Consider the following 5914-nt stretch of genomic DNA (forward strand, 5'->3'; position numbering starts at 1 on the left):
GGGCTTCGGCATCACCGTGAGTTCATGGTCAGCAGAAGTAAACCTCTAAAGATGCCCTGCGTGAGCCGCACGTGCGCCTGCAGCACGAGTCGGGTGGCTCCTCTGGTGAACCATCTTGTTTCTCCACTTGGCGTTTCTGTACCACGTGGAGGGCCCGTTCCACTTTCTGCGGGAGGACTCTGCCCAGAGCCACTGGGGGAGCGGCTTGCTTCAGTCTCACAAAAGCACAGTCCCTTTCAGTCTCCAGCCATATGCAGAGGGCCAGTTCTAGAACCTGCTACTGTGCGTGGGGCTGTGACTCTGACTCCCAGCCCCCAAGGCGCAATCGGGTTCTGGCCCCATCATGGGCAACTGGGCTTCAACCATTGGCAACGAGAGCCTTCTCGCAAGGCCTGGATACCGTATTTCCCTTTCTTATCTTGGGCGGACGATGCCCTCCTCCACGTCTGGAGCATGTATGTGTGCGAGCGTGGGGGCCTGGCTCTTGACTGGAGGTCCATTTGCAGCCACAAGCCTTGGGTGAACCATGTAATCTCTCTGCTTCTCAATTTCCCCATCAGGAAAATGGGTTTGTTAAAATAAAAAACAAACGAAGACCAGCCTTGAACGTTCCCTGGGTAGACAAAACCAGTTTTGTAACCAAGCAGGACCCTATGTGGCATTCCCAGAACAGACCCCAACCCCTGCCATATCCTCCACCTGCCTCTTGTCTGTAGAAAAACCACGAGTGTCCTATGCCTTCCCCAAGTCCTATGTGAGTGAAAGTCACTCAGTTGTGTCCAACTCTTTGCTACCCCATGGACTGTAAAACCCATGGAATTCTCCAGGCCAGAATACTGGAGTAGGTAGCCTTTCCCTTCTCCAGGGGATATTCCCAACCCAGAGAGCAAACCCAGGTCTCCCAATTGCAGGCGGATTCTTTACCAGCTGAGCCACCAGGGAAGCCCAAGTTCTAAAGAGTACATTAAATCAGAGAAGTGAGAAAATGCAGAAAGAAAAACAGTCAAGCAAGACAAAATAATAATAGTTTAGCTATTAAAGTCAAGGACCTTTAGTTCCTCCTCCAGGGCTATAGTTAATATTCTGAGCTGTGTCCTTTGAGCTGTTTTGCACATACCCAAATCCCTACCAGGTGGAAGAAGTTAACTGTCTGCTGCCCACAAGCACACAGACTCCAGGCCAGTTAGAATTAGCAGGTTGATGATGTTGATTCCTGATTACCTCACTACCAACCAATCAGAAGAATGTCAGAGTGCTGATCATGCATCGCAAGACCCCCTCCCTCACCCTGTCTTTAAAAACCTTCCCTAAAAGCCTTTGGGGAGTTCAGGACTTTTAAGCACTGCTTGTCCTGGACTTCTTGCTTGGTGCCTGCAATAAACGCTCCGTTTTCCTTCACCACAACCTGGTGTGAGTAGATTGGCTTTGTTACGTTCAGACAAACAGACTCGAGTTTGGTTTCATGACAGTTAAGCCATACAAACAAAATTTAATGTAGCTTATTCTGCAAGAGTAACTTGACTGGAGTCATTCCTTCCTTCTGCCTCTGGAAATCATAAGCACAGCTGAAACCGTTTCCCAGAATTGGTGTAGGGAACCATTTCCTATCACCTAAGAAAATCCCAGCATTATTAATATAATCAATCACGGAGAAGAATACAGTCAACTGACTTTCACTGCCCGAGCTGCTTTATAATAACGTACCCTGAGCCTTATTCTGTGTTTTGCTTTGCAAGCTCTTTGTTCAAAAACTGTCTTTTACACAATCAAGTTTTACTATTAACCGTTTACCACTTCAGCTATTCGTGGGCTCCCAGGCGGTGCAATGATAAAGAAGCCACCTGCCAATGCAGGAGATGCAAGAGACACAGGTTTGATCCCTGGTCAGGAAGATTCCCTGGAGTGGGAAATGGCAGCCCACTCCAGTCTTGCCTGGGAAATCCCATGGACAGAGGGGCCTGGAGGGCTACAGTCCATGGGGTCGTGAAGAGTTGGACACACCGAGCGTGTGCACACACACACACACACACACTTGTAATGATCCGTGGGTTTATTCCTGCTATTTCTGCAGTTTTGACAGGTTGTGTAAGGCTTTACTCCTATTCAGGATATATAACCAGACCTTGTTTAACTTTCACTATCTAGCCACAGCTGTATCAGACCAGAAGAGCAAATACCAGAATACAACACCACGGTTCTCCTCGGGTGAGGGGTTAGGGTTGATTTTAGTTTCGTGTGCATGTTTGTGTGTATATATTTTCTGCAATGAGCATGAGTTACACCTGGGATTGGGAAACTAGCAATTCTCTTAAAACGTCAGGCACCTGGTCAACCCAAGTGCTGAGCATCAACTTGTGTTCAACAAAAGCTTAAAGACCTGAGGGGGATAAACTGACAATTTTTGCAGGCAGTGGGGCTGGCTAAGGGGATGGGGGAGGAGGGCCACATTGGAAAGCCAGGTTTCCTGTGTTCCTGTGAACTTGACCCGGTGGGGCAATGGTGAAGATGGGGGCAAGAATCCCAGAGCTCTGCCTCACCTGGTTCTGAGAAAATCAAGGCTGAGTCTCAACCCCACTACTCATTCAGCAATGACAGATGCTTCCTGCACATGGCGGAGTCGGCCAAACAAGCAGCCACAGCCCTGCCCTCACCGGGCTCAGGGCTCAGCTCTAGAGACAAACATCAAGCAGATGATTGCAAAACCCGCTCCATAGTTGCAGTTGTGGTCCGTGCTTTCCACGGAGAACACTGAGGAGCTGGCCCGGTCCAGCTGTGGGAGAGGACCAGGGCATGCTGGGAAGAGTCAGCCGGGCAGAGGGCGGGGTGGGAGGTCTGGAACGGCGTGTGGGCCTGGGGCTTGGTGGGAGCATGTAGGGTTAGATGAGAGCTGGTTGGGGGTGGGCTGGTTTGCTTGTGAAAGATGGGCTCCCTTTGCTGTCCCTCACCAGTGGCTAGCCTTGTGCTGGAGCAACAAGAATACCAAAAATGAGGACTTCCTGGTGGTCCAGTGGCTAAGACTCTTGAGTTCTCAATGCAGGGGGCCCAGGTTTGATCCCTGGTCAGGGAACTAGATCCCACGTGCCACGAAAACAGCCAAAGATCCTGAGTGCCACAACTAAGACTGGCACAGCCAAATAAATATAAAAAAAGAAGGGACTTCCAGTGGTTCCAACTCTGAGCGGCCAACACAGGGGCTGCGGCTTTGATCCCTGGTTGGGGAACTAGAATCTCACGTGCCATGCAGCGTGGCCAAAAGATAATAATAATTTTTTAAAAAGAAGAATACAAAAAAATAACAGAAATTCCCTGGCAGGCCAGTGGTTAGGACTCTGCGCTTTCACAGCCAAGGGCCAGGGTTCAATCCCTGGTCAGGGAACTAAGATCCTACAACCTGTACAGCACGCCGCCCTCCCCACAAAAGTGTCAGTATTAAATATATATAAATATACACACACAAAAATAGGCTTCCCAGGTGGCACTAGCAGTAAAAATCTGCCTGCCAATGCAGGAGACGTGGGTTCGATCCCTGGGTGGGGAAGATCTCCTGCAGGAGGAAATGGCAACCCACTCCAGTATTCTTGCCTGGAAAATTCCACGGACAGGGGAGCCTAGTGGGCTACAGCCATGGGGTCACAAAGAGTCAGACACGACTGAGCACACGTGCACATACAAAAAATATAGTTAATATAACTGGCCCTGTGAGGAACAAATGCCAAATAGGCAAAGGCAGAGACGAAGACAGAACAGGCACCTCCTCAGAGCCAGGCCTTATGCCAGGCCCTCTATGTGCCTTGAGCACGGCAGCCTCACTGTGGGATTTCCCTGCTCAGAGTTCACTAAGATGCTCCATCGTTCTGCTGCCTGGCATCCACTGTGTTTGGCCAACTGCCTGCAGAGACCTCAAACTGACTCGAGCCCCTTCACACACCCACACACCCTAGATAGCAGCCTGTTCACCAGCAAACACATGCTCTTGTGATCAAGAGTCCCCACCCCCGCCTTCTGTCTAGCGCCTCTATGTCTTAAGTGTCCTAGAGATAAGATCCCAGTTCAGTTCAGTCGCTCAGTCGTGTCCGACTCTTTGCAACCCCATGAATCACAGCACACCAGGCCTCCCTGTCCATCACCAACTCCCGGAGTTTACCCAAACTCGTGTCCATAGAGTCAGTGATGCCATCCAGCCATCTCATCCTCTGTTGTCCCCTTCTCCTCCTGCCCCCAATCCCTCCCAGCATCAAAGTCTTTTCCAATGAGTCAACTCTTCGCATGAGGTGGCCAAAGTACTGGAGTTTCAGCTTTAGCATCATTCCTTCCAAAGAACACCCAGGGCTGATCTCCTTCAGAATGGACTGGTTGGATCTCCTTGCAGTCCAAGGGACTCTCAGGAGTCTTCTCCAACACCACAGTTCAAAAGCATCAATTCTTTGGCGCTCAGCTTTCTTCACAGTCTAACTTTCTAGCAAAACCCTACTCTTTTGGCTTGAATTAACCAATCCAGTCCTAGTCTGGGAACCCCAAAGCACTCCACCAAGGGATCCTGATAAAGGACTACGCCCCAGGGTCTGCTTCTCTCTGCTTCTCTGCACTCTGCACAGACCTCCTGCGTGACCCCTCCAGGCATGCGCTGTACCTCCTCCAGAACCCGGGAGTAATAAACTTCTCTGTTTCCGTTTCTGTTGTTGAACCTCTGCCGGCCATCAGTTGCCCTGTCTTCACTCACATACGTTAATTTCACAAAATCACAACATCCCCCCTAACAGTTGGGGAGTAATAAAACATGGCGGTCAGTCATTGTTAACTCTCACCCTGGGGCTTGGTCCCCAACCTTGTCCGTGAACATGTGAATGCCCTACTTTGAGCTTCCCTGTAAGCGCCTCTCAGTTGGTGGGGCGGGCTTTCTCATGCTGACCCAGCCGCCCTTCATCCGCTTCCCTCTGCCCAGGTCCTCAGGACTCAGGAGGCCCAACCACCCGCCTCCACTGCGCATCAGAACCATCCTGTAACCCTTGCTGAAATGGGTTAATGCTTCCAAAGTGACATAAATAGTGACTTCGCCTGACGTCTCCATGTTAGTCTCTCCTGCATATTTCAGTTTCATCAAATATTCATGGAGGGCTCACAGTGCAGCAGGAGCTAGGCTTGCAAAGAGACTTGATGCCTTGAGGACAATGTACAACAGGAATGGGTCGGTATCTGCCTTCTTGGACCAGGGGCACAGGTGGAATCCAGCAGACAGGGTCCCTTCTTCCCAGCTTGTCTAGGGCTCAGTCAAAAAGTCATCCCACGACTTCTGCCCTCAATGTAAGGGGCAGGTTGAGGAGGCCGGGAACTTGCTGGCCAGAGGCAGTGGGGGACACTGAAGGCTTAGGGTTGTGTTAAGAAACTCGAGGAAGGAGGGATAACGTGGAGGCTCGGCTGGCATGGAGGGCCAACAGGGGCAGGGCTAAGCCTGTGCCCAGGCAAGAGGTCTGGACCCACGCGGTGGAGGCAAGGGCTGACCACAGGGGCCCGGTGTGGAGGTGACAGCGTGCTCTTGGGTGACCGCACACAAGGCTGCAGAACCGGTTCTAGTTTCCAACTCGGGTCACGGGGCTCAGGAGTCCGACCCCTCACTATGCCCAAGCACCGCCCCCTGACTTTGCGACCCTGAAGGATCATTCTGACGCCTCCCACCCTAACCCCAGGCAGCGCGGAGGTGCGGGCAGAAGGAACCTTTTCGGAGGCCGCCCGACATTTGGAGACTACTGCAGCCAGTTGCGAAACCGACTGGCTTTTGGCTTTTGCAGCAAATAATAAAAAACAACCCGGCGTCGCGGCAATGGGTCCGGCTGCCTCGGCAGCCTTCCAGGCCCAGAGGGAAGGCCCGGACAGGCCCACGTATGCGCGGCGCCCTCAGCCACCAACCGGGACTACA

Source organism: Bos mutus, chromosome 11, assembly GCF_027580195.1.
Source record: "Bos mutus isolate GX-2022 chromosome 11, NWIPB_WYAK_1.1, whole genome shotgun sequence".
Classification (NCBI taxonomy): domain Eukaryota; kingdom Metazoa; phylum Chordata; class Mammalia; order Artiodactyla; family Bovidae; genus Bos; species Bos mutus.